Here is a 26,339-nt window from a genome sequence, read left to right as displayed (position 1 = left end):
CATAGCCCATAACCTTCAAAACCAGTTGGGTGGCAGTAAATTATCTCCAACTGGTAGAAATTTATTTTAACATACATTTTTGGTCAACTTCAAATATAGAATAGGCAATAGGTAGGCAGTCAAATTATATTTTGAAAAACACATATTTGCATTCAAACTTTCATATTGCTTCAAAATGTTTATCCACTAAGGCTCAGTAATCTTAATGTAAACTGATAAATCTTATTTGTCCACACTTGTTTTCCTCAATCTGTTTGCAGATTGTCAGAAGTATTAGTTTATTCATCGTAAGTGTGCAAATACATCGGCCATGTTTAAATTCAAACCTCGGTGACCAAGATGCATGAATTTGTGCGTATCAAACTAAGTGATTACAAAAGCATCAAAATATTGCCTCAACTAATATCACAGAGCAAAATTCTCCCAATTCAGAAGCTCTGGCAATTGCAACAAATAATACTTACTTTGGGTATGCAAATTACATTGGTTTATTCATACCCAAAAATCTAAAACTAACAGAACTAACGAGATATTTCACCTTCCCCTCCCCCCCAACAAAAAATTGCATGATATTCCACTTCTCACCTAGCTGGTATAGATCATGCAAACCATACAGCCAACAAGAATGGACAGAACTTGCTCAATCTTCAAGTTAAAATGTTGTGTTATTTTTAAATATTTTACATCAATCATCAGTCCAGGATTTTCTGAAGACATGTTTCTCTTGTCAAATCTAGTTAATTATATTTGCACCTGCACCCTTCATATCAAAAATGTGTCCTCTCAAAATTACAATGATAATAACTTAACAAGGGTGAGGGGATCTTTAGATTCAATAAAATAGTATCTCTTTAACCAATGAGATATATGATTGAAAAAATAAAGGTGTACTGGGTGACCAAATCAGTTTAAAATCAAAACAAAGAAAAGGGTGTGTGGGGGGGGGGGGGGGGAGGAGCTCATTTTAAAATATTCAACAATTTACAACTGCAAGAAAGGACTTTTCCAAGAGATCCTCAGTTAACATTTTTTTAAAATAGCATAGGTGTTTTTTAATTCCTTCACAATTGTTAGAATCTAATTTAATTTTTAAAAAGTCAAATAGGGATAGGTTATATGCAGTAAATGGTGGAACACCAAGAAATGTTGATGAACAGAGGACCTTGGGGTTCAAGTCCACAATTATCTGAAAATAGCAGTACAGGTGGATAGTATGATAAGAAGGCATATGCCTTGCTTGTTTCATTAGTCAGGGAATAGAATATAAAAGTTGGGAGATAACATTGCAACTTTACAAAACATTTCAAAGATCACATTTCTTGACTATTGTATGCATTTCTGGTTGTCATATTCTAGGATGGATGTAGTTGTGGCGCATAGAATGTGGAGGAGATCCAGCAAGGTTTTTCCTGAATTGGAGGGTTTTAGTAACTGGGAGTGACTGCACTTATTACCATGGATAAAAGGAGGCCAAGAAGTATTTGGATAAAAGAAATGAGGTAGATAGGCAGATAGTCAGAATCTTCCTCCTCTGGTAAGTATACCAAAAACAAATGGGCATAGTTTTAAGGTGAGGGAAAAGAGTTTTAAAAAAGGTGGGGGGGGGGGGGGGGGGGGTTGCATTGAATTTTTTTTTAAAAACCAGATTGATTGATATTTGGAATCACTGCCTGAGATGATCTTAGAATAAGATTATAGTCACCATTTTTAAGAGATATTTAGACAAGCACTTTAATAGGCAAGGCATAAATTTTACAGAACTAATGTGAACAAATGGGATTGTTATTGGGAAAAGGTTACACAATCATCCAGGTTTGTGTCTTTTTTTTATTGTAACCACAAAAATTATGTGATTAAAAATTATAGTGAAGCCGTACAAACTACAACAGGCAGAGCATGAGGTTTTTTTTAAATTTAGTTATAAGAAAAAAAAACACACAAGAGATACATCAGCTGCTCATCTCTGTAAACCATATCTAAAATCAAAAATAGGTAATAGAAACTATCAGTAAATTATTTAGGCTTTTCATTAATTATTTCTTTGCAAAGTATTTTTGCAAGTTGTCATGATTTGGTCATTCTAATTTATTACTGATCATGATCAAACGTAAATGGTGTCAAATCTGAATCACTTTGAAAATTAAGTTTCAAATACAGTGTAGGGAAGTATATGGTCACGCACTTTGGTAGAAAGAATAAAGGCATAGACTAATTTCTAAATGGGGAGAAAGTTCAGAAGGTGGAGGCCCAAAGGGACCTGCAAGTCTAGTGCAAGATTCCCTAAAGGTTGATTTGCATGTTGAGTTAGTAGTAAGGAAGAAAATACAATGTCAGGATTTCAAAGCAATGGAGAAATACAGACTTCTCGGGGACAGTTAACATGGCTTTGTGAGGGGAAAGCCAGGCCTCACAAACCTAATTGAGATTTTGTGGAAGTAACAAAAGAAATTGATGAAGGTAGGGCAGTAGATATGGTGTATATGCATTTTCTTTTTTTTATATATTTTATTTAGTTTTCATCCATGTAATTATAATTATACAAAGTCAATACTTAATAAAGTTTGAAAATTACAGTGATCACATGGTATTAACCCTTCCCCCTTACCCACCTTCCCCTTCATCTTAACCCATTCCACTATTAAGATAATTATGACAGGAGATACTATACATTATATATATATATAGATATATAGATATATATATATACACACATATATTATATATATACACACACACACACACACACACACACACACACACACACACACACACACACACACACACACACAAGAGTAAGGAAAGCAAAGTGTAGGCACCTTGAAATCTTGCAGTGTTTATATTAAATGACTTTAGGGAAGAAGATTAGACAGGTCTTAAGAGACTGGAAGTACATTCTTACATATTTATCCCTAAATTTTGCATACATCAGCTCCATATTTGTACAAAAGTTGAATATTTATTTCTCAAATTATATGTCATCTTCTCCAATGGTATGCAACTTCGAATTTCCGAAAGCCATCTTTCCATGTCCAAATGCACATCTGATTTCCAAATCACTGCAATACACTTCCTTGCCACTGCTAAAGATATTTAAATAAATTTACTTGATAAAATTATAGTTTTAATTCTGATCTTTTTCTTTCTATATTCCCCAACAAAAATAAATCTGGATTTTGTGGAATTACAATCTCAGTAATCTGTTCAAAACACTTTCCTAAATCAATCCAAAAAGTTCTATCTTTAGAACATGACCAAGTAGAGTGCAAAAAGGTTCCTACTACTTCACCACGTAAATGCATTTTTGTAAGACATTTGACAAGTCACCCACGAAAGACTCATTCAGAAAGTCATGAGGCATGGGATCCATGAAACCTTGGCTGTAGAAAGCAGGTAGTAGCATTGGAGAGAATGTATTCTCCCTGGAGGTCAGTGATGTTGTGAGTGAGGAAACAGGTCTGGTAGGTCTCAAAGGGAAGGACTCTGAACAGTTTTTTTTGTAGTGACAATTTTATTTACAGAAGGCCAGTGTGAGAAATGGTAACTGATGCAGCACACACACACCAACAGTTTTCAGCAGCTGTGGAAAAGAAATAGCGGAGAATTAATAACAAACAGGGAGAAAATAGTGTGGGAACAAAATATACACACACACATATATATCACTACAATGCCCCACCACCCCTTGACTCAGTGCAGACACAGCTCAAAGCTACAATGGACACTAATTAAACACTCCCAACTCTTTTAACAGTGCACATCTTACCAACAGTTTCTCTAGCACCCTTTCACATTTCTAGGCCTGGACTGAAGTCCCAAGCTAGCAATGAGAGAGAACAAAGAGCACATGGCATCTTTGTAGTGCTGGAGGGACAAACCCAGATCATTTACAGGGACACAATGACTCAGTGCCAGGAGAGTTAATCCAATTACAATAACCAATGGCCCAAGGCCAAGTACAGGCAGGCTGGAGAGTGCAGTCCAGGTAAATTACGTGAATCCCACAGCAAGATGTGCACTAATGGGTGGGGAGGAACTAAACCTTGATTAGCAGCTGGTGTGTCCTCCAACTAGGTAGTGGCCAGTGCTGTCATGTGACAGCCACAACCCTTCCCAATACACGTGACTAGTGGAGTTCTGCAGGGATCTGTTCCTGGATCCTTGCTCTTTGTGATTGTTATAAACAACCTAGATGAAGAAGTGGAAAGGTGGGTCAGAAAGTTTGTGAATGATACGAAGGTTAGGAGTTGTTATAGGTTATAAAGGCATAGATAGGATGTAGAGTTGGGTGGAGAAGTAGTAGACGGAGTTCAATCCAAATGTGTGAGGTGATACATTTAGGAAGGTCAAACATGAAGGCTGAGTACAGGGTTAATGGTCGGATACTTAACAGGGTGGAAGATCAAAAGGATCTCAAGTCCAAATCCATACATCTCTCAAGGTTGCTGCGCAGATTGATAGGGTAGTTAAGAATGGGATAATGGGCTTTATTAGTCGGGGGATTGAGTTCAAGAGCTGAGAGCGCACCTTGAAACTCAACAAATGTCTGGTGAGCCCACACTTGGAATACTGTGTTCAGCTCTGGTCGCCTTATTATAGAAAGAATGTGAAAGCTACGGAAAGGGGCAGAGGAGATTTACCGGGATATTGCCAGGATTGGAAAATAAGTCTTATAAGGCAAGGTTAGCAAAGCCAGGGCTTTTCTCTTTGGAGTGTAAAAGGATGAGAGATGACCTAACAGAGGTCTACAAGTTTCTGAGAGGCATAGGCAGCCAGCACCTTTTTCCAGGGTGGGAGTAGCAAACAACAGAGGACATCTGGAAGAAGTGAAGGGAGGAAAGTTTAGGGGAGACGTGAGGGGAAAGTTTTTTTTAAAAAATGCCTTACCAGAGGCTGTGGTGGAGGCTGAAACATTAGAGGTGTTTAAGAGACTTTTAGACAGGCATCCAGATGAAAGAAAAATAGAGGGTTACGAGGTAGGAAGGGTTTAATTTTTTATTTTGGTAGGATATAGGTACTGTAGAGTTCAATGTTATATGTTCATTTTGAAAGAATGAGAACATAAAAGATAAAATATGTAACGCTGAGACTTTATAAATTGTTGGCCAAAATACATTTGGGGAATTGTGAGCAGTTTTGAAATCCATATTTAAGGAAAGCTGTGCTACCGTTGAAGAGGCTGCAGAGAAGATTTATAAGAATTACCCCATGGATGAGAGGATTTATATGAGAGGAGCATTTGATGGCTCAGAGCCTGGACTCGCTAGTTTAGAAGGATAAGGGGGGATATTATTGAAGCCTATCTAATATTGAAAGGACTGGAAAGAGTGCAAGTGGAGATGATGTTTCCAGTAGTGGGTGAGTCTAGTACCGGGAGTACAGCCTCAGAATAAAAGGATGTCTCTTTAGAACAAAGACAAGAAGGAATTTCTTCAGCCAGAGGGTGCTGAATCTATGGAATTCATTGCCACAAGTGGCTGTGGAAGCCAGGACATTAGGTAGATTTAAAGCAGAGGCTGTTCATAGGTTCTTTTATGAGCAAGATTGTCAAAGGAATTGGGAAGAAGGCAGCAAAATTGGATTGAGAGGAAGAATACTCCAGCCATGATTCAATGGGAAAGTAGACTTGATGGCCTGAATGGCCTAAATCTGCTCCTATCTCTTATGGTTTTAAAACACATCTGTTATAACTTGCCAAAAATAATTCAAGGCACAAGAGAGTTCATGTTTGTTTTGATAAACTGGGCCAGATCACAAGCTCCACAAGATTCATTGCTCATTTTGTTCACTTCAATTGCGGACGATGCTGAAATTTCAACTTTAAACAATGACAGATTCATAAAAAACAAAGCTCCAAATTTCCCCGTCACTAACAGAGGTGACAGTACCCTTATCAACGCTACAACTATTCCCTCAGGAAATCCAATTAACCAAATTCAAAAACAAAAGTAGTTAGCTATTACAAACCACCAAATTATCACAATCTTGTGGGGGAAAAAAGTATGGAAATCACAGATTGAAATAAGAAACGCAAGAACGGCAGAGGGTAGAATTTATGAACAATGAGAAACTGAAGGGATTCTGCAGGTCAGGCTCATCCATGGAGAGAAACAGTTAATCGACAATGCAGATCAAAACACCTTATCAAAACTAAAGTGCAAGTAATAATAAGCATAAATGAGTGGAGTGGGCCAAGGTGGACAAATGAAGGTCGAAGAGGTAGAGAGACAAATTGCAGAGAGAAAAATTAGAACAGGAACAGGTAAAGGACAGATGGAAAGTATGAAACTGCATTGCATCATATTCCACCGGGGTAGCCTAAAACCCACAGCAATAACATTGAATTTTCTCTGTTTAGGCACCCATGGTCCTCTCAATCACCACTTCCCCCATAGTGGTCTCCTGCCCTACCCGTCTCCCATCTTTCCCACTTTCATTTGTACAGTATCCCATCACCCTCCCCTGCCCAACCCTTCCTAATTTTAATGATAAAGGGTCCTGACCTGAAACACTGACTGACCATTTCTCTCCATGGATGCTGCTTGTCCCACTGTCCCTCCAGTTTCTTATTGTTTGCTAATGGTTTCCAAATACTGGTATATTTAATTAATAAATCCACCAAATTCCACGAGTCATAATTATACAGCTTAGTTTAGCAAAACGTTATGCATGAATCAAATTTGGTGGCAGATTCCTGAAATAGCCAATTCCCAACACTGAGCAACCAGTGTTATGTAAATGATTTATAAATCAATCTTAGATTTAAGAATAGCTCAAATAGCAGAAAAGAAAGCAATTTCTGAAATGAAAATATTCCAGACAGCAGCTCTTATTTTGAACAATTTGTGTGTGCTATTTCCATTCTTCCCTCAAAATGTTAGCATTCTATTAGACAATAGGCAGCCAACTCAAACTAGTTTTGTTACTTAGTGATCTGTAAGGAGATAATAGATCTGAAAACAGATCAGGTTATTGTTGCCTTTCAAAATTATTTGGACACATTGAAACACTCATTTTTCTTAATTTCACATGACTCAGTTGAGCGGCATGTACATTGCACATAGGTCAAAATGCAAGCTTGCAGTCTTTGTTACCAAAACTGCTACCCCTTCAGCTTTTCAACAGGAAATTAGAACATTAACTTAAAACATGAACTAATCACGAGTTGATTTATTGGCACAGCAATGTGCTGGGGGTTAAATCATCTCCAGCAAGTCAATTAGATCTCTAAACTTCATGTTCATAAATACATATTTTGAACATGTGAGGTACATCAGAAAATACTTTTTAAAAAATATACTGAAGTGATTCGTCCCAATTAGTGCCAGATATTATCCCATATTGAATGCCTGAATGCCAGTCATCATTTTAAAATAAGAAGAAAAAAATTCACAAGTTTATGAATCCAACAGAAGTTATTATTAATAGAGTAATGCATTCCATGGTGCTCTAGCCAATAAAGATGTCAAAGATGTTAAATATCCCAGCAGGCCATGGGAGAAGTCTCTGCTCATGAGAAAAGGCTGGGAAACACAGAAGACAGAATAAAGAAGAATGATTGTCAACATGGGAACAAGGCTGGGAGCAGAGTCAGCTCTGTGCATTAATATTGGCATATTATTATTTCAGAACACACATGTTCAGTCTACAGTGCCTTGCATTCTCCCTATCACTGAGGTTAATACTGCAAGGATCCAGAGAGCGAGATAAATCTTTAAGGAATATTCAGCAGTATGAGGAACCCAGAGTTCAAACTCAGAACACTAGAAGCTTAGACAAGCACAAAGCTATAGATACCGGAATCTTGAGCATTTCCTGTGGATAATATTTTTCAATCCAAGCTGTGAATTTTATAATTCTGCAAGAAATGCAGATTCATTGCAAATCAAAATGAAGTTATTGGAAGTTAGCTCCATGCCTACATGATTGATTGCTAATAAAAATCAAGTTGTATTCAACCTTGGTTTAAAGTCTTTTGTTCAGTAGGTCAATTATCACCCTTGAGGTAACAGGGTTAACAGTGCCTTACAGAAGAATTCTCAGACAAAATCTAATTCAAAGAACAAAAGGTAAAACTTAAGAGAGGTATTGTTTAAGACTGTATTGTATTGAATCTGAAACCATATTTTTTTTAAAATCAAATTTGGACTTCAAGACTGTTCTCCTGTTAGGGAGCGCACACACACGATCCTGCAACATAATCTACAGAGAAATAAAAGGATTCTTCTCACCCTACATTCCCACCTCTCTGAATCAAGAGTCATTTATATACAAAACAACTCCACGAAAGCTGCTTATATTTATTCAGCTGTTTGTCAACCCATGCATTGCACAAAATAGTTCACAATTTTATCTATGCAACAAACTATAAATTAAAAGTAATCAATTCATTGAGTTCTTTGCAAGACTTCAAGTATTATTTACCATGGTTACAGTGTGGTGGCACACATCTCTGTGAGCGAACCGGCCCCGTTTGCACCACCGTGCTGGTGGGGCAGCTGCAGAAGATGGCGCCATCAAGGTTTACTCACTGCCTCGTGGCTTGCACCACTGCTCGCGTCCCAGGCCACATGATGACCCCACCACTGTGCGGGGCGAATCTCCCATTGGCTTTAAAGGGGCGCACGCGAAATTCAAATAAACAGTTGTACTGGAAACTCCACCGAGTCTAGAGGGGTTTTCTGTGTGTAGCAGCGCTACATTGGTGACCCAGACGATATCTGGTCTCCAACATGGACTCTTCGGCAATCAGTGCTGTCAGAAGAGTCTCTCCCTTCTGGACTCACCGGCCCTTCACGTGGTTCGGGGAAGTGGAGGCACAGTTTCAACTCCAGCAGATCACTTCAGACTCCACCATGTTCTACCACATGGTGAGTGCCCTTGATGAAGAAACAGCAGCCAGAGTGGACGACCTTGTCCACAATCCCCCCGAGGAGGCGAAGTACTTCATTCTCAAAACCCTCCTCCTCTCCCATCGGCAGTGCACAGCCAGGCTAGTGCACCTCGATGGCCAGGGGGCAGAGCCCCATCTGCATTGATGGATGAGATGCTCACACTGGCAGAAGGTCACAAGCCCTGCCTGATGTTTGAGCAAGCCTTCCACGAACAAATGCCAGAGAACACCCAGCTCCTGCTAGTGGACGAGGACTTCTCAAACCCCAGGAAGGTCACAGCCCACGCCGACGTGCTGTGGCGGACAAAGAGGGAGAACGAGGCCACTATGAACCAGGTCGCCCGCCCTGCACCCAGCCGACCACAGCCTGCCCCAGACAGAAGATCGAGGAGCACAGTCGACTTGGTGTTTCTATCACTAACACTGGGGAGCACAAGCTCGCAAATGCCACCAACCCTGCTCATACCAGGTAAGCAACCGGGCCAGCTGCCGCTGATGGCTGCGATGACTGGCCACACGAACAGCCTTCTCCACGTAGTGGACAAAACCAACAGTTAGTGTTTCCTGGTGGACACCAGAGCAGAGTTGAACATGCTGCCCCCAACTGCCCTTGAGACCCGCACGAGAGCACAAGGCCCGATCCTGCTTGGCATTCAAACGGCCCCCAAGTTACATCTGCAGACCTCGTCATCAGTGCACTTCTGTCGCTGCCAGGGGTGTTTCTTGAAACAGATGCTGGATTGGAAGCTGAGACCCCGACATTTCTCGCGGACCTCCACAGCAAGCACGCCTCGTTAACACCTCCACCGCCAACCCACAACGGCAAGCACCCAGCGAACGTTCCCAAAGAGCTGGACTCAGCGGAGTTCATTTTTGTCCAGCGAGGCCCACATCCAGCCTCCCTGCAACACTCGTACGAGGGCCTGTACAAGGTCCTCCAGCGATCGGGCAAAGCCTTTACTCTGGACATTGGGGGCAAGGAGGAACTCTTCACTATCATGGACTTGAGCCAGCCCGTGCAAACGGCACAACCCAAATAGAGGGGCCGACCACCCAATTGCCAGGACGTGCAAGCCGGCTCGGGGGGGGGGGGGGGGGTGGGTGGGGGCACTGTGTGGCGGTGCACATCTATGTGGGTAAACCAGCCCCGTTTGTACTGGCTGGGCAGCTGCAGAAGATGGCGCCATCAGGGCTAACTCACTGCCTCGTGGCTTAGACCACTGCTCGCACCCCGGGCCACATGATGACGTCACCACTGCGTGGGGCAGAACTCCCGTTGGTTTTAAAGCGAAATTCAAATAAACAGTTCTACTGGAAACCCCACCGAGTCTAGTGGTGTTTTCTGTGTGTAGCAGCCCAATATATTTAAATCACGAACCATAACATTCTCCCTTAGGTTTTTGATGACAAAGCAAGTTGTAGGTTATCCTGAAGAAGCAAATGGAGAGTATTTCATGCCCTCAAGTTTTCACCATAAAAGGCAGGGCCACAAACAATGGAGTAAAATCAAGAATGTTCAAGAGGCTAGAATTGGAGGAGCACCTATGTCATGGGAGAGAAGGGTGAATACCATGTCAATGGAGTACATCATGGAACTGGTTTGAAGACTTCTCTGTTAGGAAACACTAATCTGTTCCCACCAACTTCAGATACTCCATGCAGTATCATAATTAGAATCAATATTTGATTTGGTGTTTTGTGAACCAAGTTACATTAGAGTTGGATTTTTTACTAAATTTGGTATTGTTTATTCTCTGCACAGAAAACAGCCATTGAAGTTATTCCCTTCATAAACAACAAAGGGACTGATGAGTATGGTCCCATACAACAGGAGGCTCTGAATAGGGATCAAAGGATCATATCTTTGACCAAAGTTATTTGAGTATTGTTGCAGAGGTGGAAAAATGGGTTACATAATACTATTCAGAACTACAGGTCATTCCAAATGCTCTTTACCAATTATGTACCACATGATTTTTGGCACAGTAGTTATAGAAGATTAAAAGACTAAATCTGTGCACTTCAAGGAAGTTCTTAATGACCAAATTATTATCTGGCATTAATAAATTATTGTGGTTAAATCAGATGAACACATGGGCATGGATCAATATTGAAATATGACATTGTGGCATTACAGAGACTTGAGGGCAACAAGAGCTCAAATTTCCTGTGTTTTCCTGAAAAGAGCAGTAGATAAAAAAGATGGAAGAGTAGCATTTGCTATTCATAGAGTGTCACAGCTACATTAAGACTGAGGCAGTGCGGGAAGAGATCAGAAATAGGAAAGGCGATACTACAGGCCTCCCAATAGCCATCAGGAGGTGGAAGTACATATATATAGACAGATTATGGAAAGTTACAAAAGCAATAGGGTTGTTGTAATGGGAGACTTAATTTCCCTATATTTATTGGAATATCCTTTGCGGCAGAGACAGAATTAGATAAACGTATTGATGAGTCCAGCCTGGAAGAAGGCCTCACTAGAATGAGCCAGAGGATTAGAGTTTCAGTGGGAAAGCATTTTGGGAATAGTGATTACTTTCAAGATAGTTATGAACAAGGATAAGCTTAGGGCTTGTAGAAAAGTACTAAATGAGGGGGGGGGGGGGGGGGCAAATTATGGCATGATTAGACAGGAGCTAGGGGGTAGTTCATTGGGAACAGGACTGAGACAGTGAAGGGCATATAATCAACTTAAGATGGTGAGGCCAAGGCAAGTGAGGGGTGGATCCTGTTGAGCCAGGATTGATGGGCAAATGGAGTCAGGTAGGGGAGAGAAGGGTAGAGACATTAACAAAGGCCAAAGGGTGATAAGTGGATACCACAAAGGGATGCAGATACCAGTATTTGCATGCTTGATCCTATTGTATCAATGATAATAAGTTTATTGTACAATGCATATGATAATGTACACATGCATCAAAATTCTTATTTGTCCAGCTGAAAAGTAATAATAAACTTAATTCAATTAAAAAACGCAATACATTAGAGCAGGGGTGTCAAACTCAAATTCACAGAGGGCCAAAATTAAAAACTTGGACTAAGTTGTGGGCCAAACTAAATATTTATTGAAAATTTTCAACAACATCTGTATGTTTTCTCTTCTTTCAACATTTGTAACGTTAAACTTTTTCTTATTAAAATAAATGTTTAATAATAGTTTTGGTTAAACTCTTTCCAGAAGAAGCATTAACAAATGAGAAATAAAATATTCAATAAATAATATTTCTCTATAGCCTTTAAGCTCCTTTTAAATGTATTTTTTTTCACAAGCCAACAAGTCAAAAAATAACAACTTGCTTCAATGAAAATCCAATCTTTCAACTATGAACAGTCCAAAGTTAACCAAAGAAAATATGAATCCAAGCTTAGCTTGCTACACTGTGATTTACTCTGATGCACCTGGGTTTAAACCAGATACTTGGCATCTCTTCTTAGATGCAAGTTCATCAAACTCTGGGGTCAGAGTTCGCCTCCCACCTGTCTTGAAAGGTCCTGTTTTCTGTCTTTCGTTTGGCCATTTTTCGTAAGGGGTTTATTACATGTGAGTTGGGCGACAGGTCACAGATGCTAATGAAAGTAAAGAGAGGAGGTGGGGCGATTAGCGGGCTGACGGGCCGGCACCAACGCATTTGCAAAGCATTCTGGGATTTGTAGTATTAGCTGTGCATGCGCTATACTGGCACGGCGGCCAGCGGGCCAGCTCTAATACATATTTGATATGATCTTGCGGGCCAAATATAATTATATCATGGGCCATTGAGTTTGACATGTGTGCATTAGAGAGATGGGACAATAAATATTTGCAGTAATCCTCATGCAAAAAAAAAGGGGGTGGGGAAATTGTGCATACAATTAGTGTTCCAGGAAGAGGTTCTAGAGTTTGATAGCTGTTGGAAAGAAACATTCTTGAACATAGCGGTGCTAGTTTCAGGTTTCTCTACTTTCCTGAAGGTTGCATTGAGAAGAGGTTCTAACCAGGGTGGTGGAGCCCTCTATAATACTGGCTGCTTTCTCAAGTTAGTGACTGACATGGATGTCTGCAATGGAGGAGTGACTGGAGGCTGTGATGGACATGGCTATATTTGCTATATCCGTCAGCGTTCCTGGGCAATTGTATTACCAAACCACACTGTAATGCAACCAGGCAGTACAGTTTGAAGGTTGATAGAGATTCCAACAACATGCCAAATCTCCTCAGATTCCTTGGAAAGGAGGCGCTAGTATACCTTCTTCATGGTTGACTGACTCGTGATTTTTAGTTATTCAGCGATCAAACATGGCATTATCAATGAATTTATGGAGCTAAACTCAGATATCCAGTCATGGACATACAGTCAAGTGAATGTTCATAGCAATCCTACTATGGCAAGTATATTTTCTTATAACGGTAAAAATCAAAACTGTAGACAGTTATTTAGGTGCAGTTTTACTGAGGCTCAATGTAAATGCAGGAAGTCCTCTACTCCTGTATTCATATCCTTTCACAATCAAAGCCAACATACCATCTGCCTCATAATTGCTTGTTAATTTCAGTGATGTCAAGTACACCCATGTCCCTTAGAACATCAACATTTCCCATGTTGTCACCATTTTCAAAACACAGTAGTCCCCCGCTTATCCGTGAGAGATATATTCCAAGACCTCCAGTGGATGTCTGAAACCGTGGATAGATCCGATCCCTATACAGGGTATGCGTCGATTAGAGCCCATGATATGTTCTATGAAATTGAGCATTATGCAATGTGGACGTTGTGCAAACACCATATGATGTACTTAACAAAGCTATATAGGATACTGTAGTCCACCTGTAAACTTTTTATTTTTAAGCAGGGATCAGTGTGGGGATCGACACAGGGATGTGGACAGTAAGTGGAGCAGCGGGATCAGTGTGGGGTCCGACATGGGGCAGTGGGGAGAGAATAGGACATTAAGATAAGCATGGGACTGACATGGAGCTGAGGGGAAAGAGCTGGGCAGTGAGATCAGTGTGGAGACTGACACGGTGCTGTGGGGAGAGAGCGGAACTATAGGATCGGTGTGGGGACTGAGTGGAATCCACTGTACTCTGCTTTACCAAGGTTCAAGGTTCCTTTTATTGTCACATAATAATACATAAAGATATAATACACATGATATACCTCAACTATTGGTTGCCGTAAAGCAAACAAAGAGTCACCATGAGGATTGCTTGGTGCACCTAACAATAAGAGAAAGAGAAGCAAAAGAGAGACCCTTCAAAAGCACTGCGTTCGTGGTTTCGGCTACAATGCTCCCTCCACCTCTGCAGCTACGCAGACTCCTGTTCAAACTATCAGCAACCCAAACTCTAGATCCAAACCTCCATACTATCAGGAAGCCTTTTGGGCCCGAGGCCCTTCACAAACCCTTCTTTCCCTCAGCACCCTTTTGAATCCCAGTTCCAACACCTGGTTCCCATGAGCTAGCCTCCAGCAGCCCACTGCCTATATGGGTCCTTCAACTGTGTCACCAGCAGCCCACAGTCTGTGAGAGTCCTTCAGTTGCTGAGCCCCTCTCTGGTCTGCTGCCATGGTACCTTTCTATGGGATCGTCTCCAAAGTTTTCACTCAGCGTGGTGGGGAGGTGCTTTCCCCATTTCTGTAACCCTGCACCAATCCACTGCTTCCCCTTGTGGTATATTGCCCAGTGCAGGCGCTGCCATCTTGAGTATAGGCTTCTATAGTCATAGAATTTGAAAATAAAACACCGTTGCTGCTTTAACGGGCCAATTAAAGCCTGTAAGGAGCCTTCAACAACTTGACAGGGCAGCAGGACCATGTGAAGCAGTGCAGAGTCTCCGTTCTGTGCTCTCCCTAGATCTGCACTCGCAGCATTTGTATCAAGCATCAAAATAGATGACTTCACAATCCTTCAGATAGAAAATAGATGCAGAGGTAGCCTTTTGAGGCTGCAACACCATTCAATGGAATTAAGATGGATCACATGATTCCAGAACCCTATTCCTGCTTTCTCTCCATGCCTCAATAGCTTTAGCCAAAAGCGCCACATTTATATTCTATTTGCCATGTTCTCATTCCCTTACTTGTCTGTATCATCTTAAAAACTGGCCCTACATCTATCTAGATGTTTATCATGAGCAAACTTGGAAAGATGAAATTTGATGCCCTCAGCCAAATCATTCACAGAAAGTAGCATATATATATATGTTACCAGTCACAGTCTGTCAACTTGAGGAAGATCCATTTCCCCCCCACTCTGATTTCTCTCTATTAATCATTTTTTAATCCATGTCCATGCATTACCCCACAACCCCAAATCTTGTTGATCATCTGGTTGTGTGGGACCTTATCAAAAACCTTCTGAAAATCTAATTTCCTCTCATCCACTGATTTCACCTTCACTATTCTAGTTATAGCCACAATTAATTCCAATAAATTAGTCAAATATGATTTTCCTTTCATGTATCCATGCAGACTCTTTCATTTATAGACTCCAGAATTTTATCTTCTATTAATGTTAGGAAAATGAGTCATTAGTTCCCCATTTTCTATCTCTGTGATTCATTACATAGTGTGATCACATTTGCTACCGGATTGCAGGAACAATTATAGAACATAGACCAGTACAGCACAGAAACAGTGCCTTCAGCCCACCTGTCTTGTGCAGAACATGAGGTCCAAATCAAACTAAAAATCTGCTACTTGCACCTGATAGCCCTCTGTCCCCTCAATTTTCTATCTTGAAGCCTCTTAAAAACTATTGTATCTGCTTCTACCACTACTCTTGCAGCCCGTTCCAGGAATCTACCTAAGTGTTTAAAATATTTGCCCCTCAATTGCTCTTAAGCTTCCTCCCAATCACCTTAAACTCACGTCTTCTAATATGTCATGCTTTCACCCTGCGGAAATAATTCTGAGTGTCCACTCCATTAATGCCTCATGAATTTACAAATCTCATGGTCTCATTGCATTTTATGATGCATAATATTTTGTTATTCATAAACTATCTAAATCCATCTGGATAGTAGTGTTTAAACATATCACCCAATATGCAGATATAAACAAACTATTTGGAAGATTGATTTTTCAAATCCTTTTTCAACTTTCCCATGTCTTGTTCCAACAGCTTCGTCTCTTTTATATAATCTTTCTTAATTTTAGCTGAATAACATTATTTGTCCCCTTAAATATGCTTTATGCCCCCCATATAATCAATTTATTGTATACTGAATTAGAATTTATTTCTAAAAACAATTGAATTTGTTTTCATATATATATTTTTTTTTTAAATCACAAAAATCCATTCTTTTCAGCAACACAGAATTAAATCTCCACCTTTAAAGGTAAATCTTCTTTCTCAGGAATTGAACATGCTAATAAAAGTGGAGAACGATCAGATAATATTCTAGCTTTATATTCAACATAATTAATTCTGTCCTGTAATTGCACGAATATCAAAAAGAAATCTATTCTTGAATAAGAGTTGTGTCGATATGAATAAAATTTCTTTTGCCTGCTGCAACGCAGACAGATTTCCCACCAGCAGAAAATGCCCAAGCGTCTCTTACATTTCTTACAGTAAGAGAAAGAGAAGTAAAAAAGAGCCCCTCCAGAGTCACTGAGTGTCTGTAGATTTGTCTCCAGCCCTTCCGAGGCCTCAGCAACCACCCAGAGGCCAATCCAAACCATTGGTGACCAGAGCTCCAGATCTGAACCTCTGATACAGGCAGGGACCCTTCAGCACCCTCGGCACCCCCCTCACACCCCGGTTATGATACCTGTACTCCTCCGGCCAGTTTGAGTCAGTCTCCAGTAGTCTGCAGCCCGACACGTCTCCCATCAGCAGACTCAAGCAGCCTGCAGCTTCCATGGGTTCCTCGCCTCAAGTCACCAGTAGCCCACCACTTGCATTGGTCCCTCAGCCGCAGAGCCTCCTCACTGGTCCTTTGTTCCACTCCTCTGTTTCCCTCGAGTCTGCAGCCCCTCATGGCTACTGCCAATTAATAGGCACCCCCATCTTGGGTACATACCCCAAAGTTGCAGGATCCCAAATAAAACCACTGTCAGCTCCCTAACTGGGCAGCTGAACCCTGCGGCAGCACTGCATTTTCACTCCCTCACTCCCCGTGGGTCCGTACCAGCGACAGTACTGCCGCTACAGCAGCTTCATCAGCGCCACCATCTTTATGTGGACCAGTCACAAATAATATTAGACTCAGGCACAAGAGCCTTTATAGTTAAATAACAGTCAGATGAGATACCACCCTATGGTGTTGTTTGACAATGTACATCCTCTACCAAGTAAATGTCGTCAGGAGAATAGACAAAATAGAAAATGATTTTATGAATTACAGTCCATTTCGACAGGCCATTGGCCTATAAATATTAAATAAACACAAGGCTTCCACATCCTAAAAAATTTTTTTTAAAAAACAGACATTGGAAAATTAAGAAATGACAATGAAATAAAAGACCAAATTTGTATGATCATAAGTACACAAAACTGCTAACAGCTACTTCTGCCACGGAAACATTCTAATAATGAGAAAAATCAACTCCTACTTACAACTTTTTTTTAAATTTGCCTTAAAAATTATTTCTGAACCAAACATTCCATTTGGAATGCTCACTTTTTGTTTTTAAATCGGTCCATCAGTCTATCTGAACAAAAAGATATGTATTGCCAAACCACATTACTGCCAAATAATTCTGCTTTGTAACTCAACAGCAAAATCTGTTGTCAAGCATCTCCCAACAAACAAGGACTCAGTCAAATGTAACAAATAGAGGGCTAAAGGCTTTGTATTTAAATGTACACAGCACAAGAAATAAAATGGATACCGACTTTGCTACACATTAGCAGGTATGCTGTTGTGGCCATCACAGAGCTGTGTCTAAAAGATGGCTGAATGTCCAAGGATACACAGCACAGATAAGCAAGGGAGGGGAGGGGTGGCATAGATCTCTATTGGTAAGGGACAACATTAAATCATTAGAAAGAAGTGACATAAGATCAGAAGAGATAGAATCATTGTGGGTTGAGTCAAGAAAAAGCAAGGGTAAAAAGACACAGTTGGCAGTTCTATACAGAAGTCGGGACATGACAACAAATTGCAACAGCAGAAAGAAAAGGCACAACAAAGGGCAATGTTATGCTTGTCATGGGGGATTTTAACATGCAAGTAGATTGGAAAAACCAGGTTGGGACTGGATATCAAGAGAGATTTTGTCAAAAGCCTACGAGATGGCTTTTTGGGGAAGCATGTTGATGAGCCCACGAGGGGATTGGGTGTACTGGATTGGGTGTTGCACAATGCACCAGAGGTAATGACAGAGCTTAGAGTTAAGGAACCCATTAGGGGGGCAGTGCTCACAATATGATTGAGTTCAATTTGAGATTTAACAAGGAGAAACTAAAGTCAGATTTCAGTGGAGTAAAGGGAATTACAGTGGCACGAGAGAGGAACTGGCCAAAGTAGATTGGAAGAGGGAACTTGTAAGGAAGATGGCAGGTCGGCAACAGATGAATTTTCTGTAAAAAAAAAAATGGGGAAGATGCAACATTATTACATAGAAATAAAGAGGAAATATTCAAATGATAAAATGTCACAACTGTAGCTGACTAGGGAAGTCAAAGGCAATGTGAAAGCAGAAGGCAGTACATACAAGGAAGCTAAAAATAGTGAGAAGATCATTGGGAAGTTTTAAAAAACTTACAGAAGGTAACTAAAAAACTCATAAGGAGGAAAAAGATGAAGTTGCAAAAGAATGTCAGACTTTAAGGGAAGAGAATCTTGCTGTGTGTGGCTAGTGAAGATTTGTTATCCTTGTCAATAAAGATCCATGATTAGGTAACGTTGCATAAATCCAAGGTCTCATGATACGTCTGAAAACAAATCTTAAATATGGTATAACCAGAGTTGAGCAAGTTTACACTATCTAAAATAGTTCAGATTATATATCTAAAGACACCATAAGGATAGATGATAACAAAAACAGAAACAAACCACCTGCAAGAAATATTTAAAACTACACTTAGCACTCGTCTAAAGGACTATACAAGATGAACTAAAACTTTGTATGAATAGAGTGAGGCTCAGTGCAGGGAATGAGTGACAATGTACCCCTTACTCCTGCTAGCATAATAACGTTGGTTGTACACTCAGTGGTTCTGTTGTTTGTTTGTTTTTAAAATTGCAGCATGGGTCAACTTTAACAAAGTATGAAAGTTAGCTAAATAATATATCAAAGAAGATACAAAAAGTATATAAAGAATAAAATAAGTGAGAGTAGATAGAGACCCCTAGAAAATGATATTGGAGAAACAATAATGTGAGACAAGGAGATAGCAGAGGAGCTAACTGAGTAACTTGCATTAGTTTTCACTGTGGAAGAAACCAGCAGTGTACCAAATAGAAAAAGGCATCAAGGAAAGGTAGCAAGTGCAGTTACTATTTCAAAGGAATAGATATCAGAAAGCTAAAAAGTATAAGAGAGGATAAGTCTCCTGGACCAGATTGATTGTACCCTCAGGTCCTGAAAGAAATAGTGGTAGAGATAGTGGAGGTATTGTTCATGATCTTTTAGGAATGGTGAGATTCTGGCATGGACCCAGAGGACTAGAAAAATCAAAGACGTCACCCCACTATTCAAGAAGAAAGTGAGGCAGCAGAAAGGAAATTCTAGGACTGTTAGCCTGGCATCAGTGGTTGGGAAGACGTTGGAGTTGATAGTAAAGGATGAGGTTACAGAGTACTTGGATAGGATACAAAGCCAATATGGTTTCCTTAAGGGAAAATCTTGCTTGACAAACTTATTTGAATTATTTGAGGAAGTGATAAGCAAGATAGATGATGGAGATGATTATTAATGATCTTGATTATGAAATGAATGGCTTTGTAGCCAAATTTGTAGATGATATGAAGGTAGGTGGAGGAGGAGGTAGTGCAGAGCAAAACCGAAGGCACAGGAGGACTTGGGAGAATGGGCAGAGAAGTGTCAGAAAATGTCAGAAAGTGTACGTTCATGCACATTGGTTTAAAGAAAATAGTCTGCCTGTTTTTTTTCCTCTGGGGAGAAAATTGAAAATACCCAGATGCAGAAGGACCTGACGGTCTGGTTTCATGTTGGTTGATACGATGGCCCAGGAAATCAATAGTCTCTCAGCCAAACTGGCACTTGGCCAGATTGATGGTTAGGCCGAAATCACTCAGCCTAGAGAATAATTGTTTTAAGTGGGCGGCATGTTCAGTGCAGGTGTGGCTGGCGATTAAAATGTTGTCAAGGTAGACGAAGGCAAGATGCTCAACCCAGCCCACTGCATCCATCGGCTTCTGCAAAGTCTGAGCCACGTTTTTTAACCTGAAGGGCATTCGGAGGAATTCAAACAATCCAAAGGGGGTTATGATGGCGGTTTTTTAATGTCTTCGGGGTGTACCGGGATCTGGTGATAGCCCCTGATGACGTCCACCCTTGAGAATATCCATGCCCCTTGCACGTTAGCAGTGAAATTTTGGAAATGAGACAGAGGATATCTGTCCAGTACGGTGGCCTCTTTGAGGCAGCGGTAGTCTCCGCACAGCCTCCAACCACCTGCTGCCTTGGGGACCATGTGGAGAGGGAAGGCCCAAGGACTATCGTAGCGCAGCACAATGCCAAGTTCTTCCATCTTTTTGAACCCATCCCTGGCAAGGTTGAGTTTCTCAGGGGAGAGACACCACCCTCTGACGTGGATTGGAGGGCCCTCTCTAACAATTTGGTGCCTCACCCCATGTTTGGGTTCTGCCAAATGGAAGTGAGACATGGTGATGGAAGGGAATTCTGCTAGGACCTGAGCAAATTCGTTGTCGGCAGTGCTCTCTGAATGCAGGTAGGGACTGGTGAGTTTAGTGCCCTTGAGCGAGAGTGACTGAAATGTCCAGGCGTGCAACAGCCAGTGTCCCTTGATATCCACCAGGAATGAGTTGACCTGCAGAAAATCTTCACCCAGCAATGGTTGTTGCACAACCACCTCTGCAAACTTCCAAGTGAATTGTCTGTCCCCGAAGAGTAGGGGAATGGTGAGGGAGCCGAATGTTTGGATTCGGCACTCAGAGCTCCCGGCTCACTTTGCCACAGTGGGCCTCTAGGCTGTTCGGGAGAATGATGCTGTACTGTGCCCCAGTGTCCACCAAGAAATCTCAGCCTGAAGGGAATCTTGAATGTGTAGCAGGCTATGTGGTTAGCCAGTCATCACAGCCATTAACGACAGCCGGCCTGGGCATTTCCCTGAAAAGCGCAGGGGAAGCGGAATTGATGGGCTCGGAACCCCACCATCAGTGATAGAAACAGTACTGCTCACCGGTGGGGAATGGCGCTCGGGTGATCCGTCGGACTGAGGTCTTCCTTCCTGGGCGCTGTTGACACGGTGCTGTCACCTGCTCAAGCGAAGCGCAGGCACTCCTCTTCACTGCCCTCAGCAGATCTGCTCAAGCAGCCACCTTCCTGAAGTCATCAAAGTATTCCTCCACGATGAGCAGCCAGATGTCCTTGGGCAGCCTCTCTAGGAAGATCTGCTGGAACAACGGGCAGGAGGTGTGGCCATCATTGAGAGCGAGCATGTTGCTCATGAGGGCGAAGGGGCCCTGTCCCCTAAACTGTCGATATGTAACAGTCAGGCAGCGCGTTCATACTTTGAGAGCCCAAAAGTGCGGGTTAACAGCTGTTTGATGGCCACATACCTTCCTTGTTCCGGGGGCTGCTGGAGGAAGTCGATGATGTGGGCCATGTCGTCGGTGAAGAATGGCGAACTGCGCCTTGGCTTGCTGGAACCACACCCATGGTTGTGACGTCCAGAAGCCGAGCAGCTTCAATGCTACGCCGTTGATCGCAGGTTGCTCTTCCATCTTTGGGTCCAAAGCGCCATTTGGACCAGTCAGGGTCAATACTGAAGCGAGGTTGCTACGGCTACAACTAGGTTAGAGCTCTCGGTTATAGCCCTAAGGCTGTAGCTGGAATACGCAGGAGAAAAAAGACATGCACACCAGTAGAGTGTATTCGACACTGGGTTTATTCAAAGACAGCTTGAGCGGGCCAGCTGCCAATTGGTCATCTCATATGCCCGGGCCCCAATTTGACCCCTGCGATCCACCGGCGATGATTGGCCAGTTTCACCGCAGCCTATGGAAATGGGTGTTTCAGCCCACACGATGCATTGCCAGTTACTGCGTTTGATGGCCCTTTCCTGTGTCGGTCTGAGGCGTGAGCCCGCTACATATATTGATTTCCAGATTGCTCTTTACTCCTCTGCTCCTGCCATACTGACTAAAATGTATCCTGTTCATCTACAAATGCAATACACCAAAGGGCAAAAGCTGTATAATCTGCTCCCTCTGAACAAAACATGACACATTTTGTTTCCCAATACACAGATAATCACATCCACTTCCTTCCTAAAAATACCGGTATATATTTGCTGCAGAGGTAGTTCAGCAAAGATGTGCCAGTTTCCTGGGATGGTGGATTCATCGCATGCAGGGAAATTGAACAGGCTAGCAGTCTAAGTTTTCTAATGTTTAAAAGAATAAGAGGCAATATACAAAAAAGTGTTTATTGGAAAAAGGGGGAGTCTAATTCAAGGAACCAGTACCACAAAAAAAGGCCATTAAAGGCTGAAATATGGAGAGATTTATTCAGTGAAAAGGAGCTGAATCTTTGGAATTATCTAGCCCGGTTTGTATTCTCCTGATTATACTCATGTTCTTATGCCCTTCAGCTATACATTTATTCTGAAGCATACCTTTCAAAAACTTCTCAATGAAACTGAATTAGGCTTTAATTAGCACATCCAATAACCAAATTTCCCTTCTCTGCTGTAGCCTCTTCAGTGGAAAACTTATATACCCTTTGGTCAATTCTAGTACTCGGTTGAGGACCGTCCTTGTCCTTGATGCACTTGGCCTTATTCTATGCACTCTATCCTCGCATACAACTTCATCTATGGTTTTCCTTTTATGTAAACTCATCCAAACCTATAACATCAAAGAATCTCTGGCTCAAAACCTGCCAAAGATCAATTACTCCTCAACCTATAATTGATCACTATCTCAGACTTATCCAAAACTTCTACCTCAGAGTTTCTTCTCAAATGTTAACATTTCAAGTAGGAAATTCCTACTCACCTCATTATGGATAGGTTTCTTTCAGATCCAGCAGTCATAATTTAATGGCACTCCACATTTGTTACATAACTTATCCTGATCAAAGACATCTGATCTGAGGCAGAGAAATATTCCACTGCTTTCTTAGCAATATGAGCAAGTTTCAAAAAAAAAAAAATATCTACCATCACCAATGTTTCCAAATTTCCACTTTAAAAAAAAATACACCCTCTGTAATTAAGAATTATGTTTAATGTAGCTGCTCTCTCCAAATTGATTAAAGCTGGCAAAACAATTAATTAACAACTGAAATTAAAGACATGCATCACATCCTACTAACTTCAATTCAAATGCTAAATGTGGATGTATCAAAATCCTAATGAATGTTATTTCATGTTGTTATATAATAAAACAATTGTTTTATTAAATAAAATTAGACCTTTTAAATAAAGCAATAACTCCTAATCGAGTTAAACACCTTTTGTTTTATGATGTTTCACACTTTCCTGTTAGAATTTTGATTAAAGTAATCATTTCCAATCATTGAGAATGAAACAATGAAATTACATTCTATGAAGCAACCACTTGCCAATCCCACTCAAGAAACTCTGCAATATGGAATGTAGAATAGTGCATAAACACCCAAAATATTTGAAAATATCACAGGAAAATAACATGCATCTTTCTTCAGGTGAGTTTTGAAGCAATGAGACAGCCAGAGTAGGAAGTGTATGTCAATAGGAAGTGTACTTCTAACAATTTGGAGATAAGACATTGTAATCAGGTAGAAGCTGAAAAACTAAATTATCAAGGGTTGAGGTGCAAGACACAAATGTGCGAATGGGATAAGTAGAGAAACTAATTAACAATCTTCTGTAATCAATACTGACATCACTTATTTTGATCAGAAGGTCTAAATTACTGTTCCACATTTTCAAACTGTTGACAACATTTTGCTGCTTAATTTGATCCTGTTACTGTCTTCTGAAAGCCACAAATTTCTTCAACCTCCTCAAAAGTGATTGGAATCATTATCAATTGGTTAAAAGCTGACAATGGGAAGTCAAAAGAAATCAGTGGGCTGGCAGAATGTAAATAAACAAATCAATGCAAGACCACTTTCTTGTGACCCTTAATACTAAATTTACTGACCAGTTACACAGGTAATACAATATTAATCTTCTTCTTTGGCTTGGCTTCGCGGACGAAGATTTATGGAGGGGGTAAAAGTCCACGTCAGCTGCAGGCTCGTTTGTGGCTGACAAGTCCGATGCGGGACAGGCAGACACGGTTGCAGAAGCTGCAGGGGAAAATTGGTTGGTTGGGGTTGGGTGTTGGGTTTTTCCTCCTTTGCCTTTTGTCAGTGAGGTGGGCTCTGCGGTCTTCTTCAAAGGAGGTTGCTGCCCGCCAAACTGTGAGGCGCCAAGATGCACGGTTTGAGGCGATATCAGCCCACTGGCGGTGGTCAATGTGGCAGGCACCAAGAGATTTCTTTAGGCAGTCCTTGTACTATCACCATTACAAATCACCTGTTCTGCTGATAGCCAAAAATAATAAATCAAAACTGTACTAAATTAAAAACATGCTTTATTATACCAAAAGATCATTTTGGTTTTCAGTACCATTGTTTTATTATAGTAGCTGGCAGGCAAAACATATTATTCTGCTAGATTATATACATATGAGAATGTTTCCATCTATAACCAGAAGTAAACAGCTATTTTTGCACGGTTGCAAGTTCCCATTAAAAAATGTATTTCTCATTAGATTTCAGATTTATTGTCAGAGTACATACAGGACATCACATAGAACATTGAGTGTGTGCTGTGAATCCTTGTGCTGCTGCTCTCTGACAACAGTGCTCCTCATTGATGTTCTCTATGGTGGGGGGGGCTTTGCCTGTAATGTACTGGGCTGCTTCCTCTACCTTTTGGAGGGCTTTATGCTCAGGGGCATTGGTGTCCCCATACCAGACTGTGATGCACTTTCCACCACACATCTGTAGAAATTTCCCAGGGCTTCTGATGTCATGCCAAACCTCTGCAAACTTCTGAGGAAGTAGAAGTGCTGACATGCTTTCTTCATGATGCCATTTGTGTGTTGGGTCCAGAATAGATTGTCAGAGATTGTGATCCCAGGAACTTAAATTTGCTCACCCTCTCCACCTCTGACCCCCCAATCACTGAATCAAACACCTCTGCATGACCTAAAGATGTACTTAAAAATTCTGACAGAAATTTCACTGCCCCAACCACTTTAAAATAAGTTCATTTATGTAGTATGTTTTATGCTTATCCTGGCAATGAAAAGCTTAGCAACACATTGGTGTTTAATAAAATAAGCAAAACTAGAAAAACTATTTATTGTTTTGGAATCTTTTATTTCTGGGTGAAGTATTAGTGTTGGAAATGTAATTTAATAAGAAGGCTCTACTGACTAGGAAAAATCATTCCAACAATTCACTCCATTCCAAAGAATGTATCCTTTATTTTTTAAGGTGAAGTACAAAATACATCATCAACGGGCCAGGCCACATGAAGCCAGATAAATTTGCAGAAGAACCAGTTAACACAACACCTTTGCCCATTAAAGTTGCACCATCCCCTGTAGGACAGTTTAAAAAATGTAATTTAATCTTGGTGCTCTGATACATGGACACTGTTTTTGCAGTGATGCTCAGTCATGCTTCTATGTTAGAAACAGTCACAGAAGTATTTTAAATGTATGTCAGAACTCAACGATAACCAAAATATCAATGATGCACCACTGAATAAATTTTAGGGCATGTTCTCCACCAGCCCAATGATGCCAACATTTGAGATGCTCAACCCAAAGCACAACAGAAAAAAAAACTCCCAATTCTCAGTGCAATTCATTCCCCAAGATACTGATCAACTTCCACGACACATCTGGATACAGTTATTTTTCATGTCTTGTTTGGATTTCTTTGATGCAAAAAATGTATGAATTCTATCAGCCATAAAATGACTGAACTCTGACCCACTCCTAAAATCAGTCTGAGTCAAACGAGTGCTGGAAATCACCTCAAGGAATGTGAGCGGATTTAAACAAAACACACACTTCCATTCCAGTTCCCACCTCAACCAAACACAAGGCAATTTGGGAAACAAGCCTGCACCTTGTTGGACAGAGCAGATGTCCAGAATTGGCATTGAGATTATTTTTGGAAAGGATCTGCAGACGGGGAAAGAGTGGGAGTTAGAGAAGGGGGTCTGACTCTGATCGAGGCAAGGTTGAAGAGGACTAAATGGGGGACGGGCCGAACGTCGAGGGGATTTGTGTGGAGCCCAAGTATTGCTAAGAGTTGAC

General features: G+C 41.0%; 1 protein-coding gene across 1 annotated transcript in view; it reads right to left on the bottom strand.

The window, feature by feature from the left end:
* rab5b (RAB5B, member RAS oncogene family) overlaps positions 1–26,339 on the bottom strand; it is an 83,709-nt gene that overhangs the window by 56,922 nt on the left and 448 nt on the right. The gene's annotated exons all lie outside the window — the stretch shown is intronic.

The sequence above is a fragment of the Narcine bancroftii genome, chromosome 4 (genome assembly GCF_036971445.1).
Source record: "Narcine bancroftii isolate sNarBan1 chromosome 4, sNarBan1.hap1, whole genome shotgun sequence".
NCBI classification, from domain to species: domain Eukaryota; kingdom Metazoa; phylum Chordata; class Chondrichthyes; order Torpediniformes; family Narcinidae; genus Narcine; species Narcine bancroftii.
This window is presented reverse-complemented; position numbering and strand designations above follow the sequence as displayed.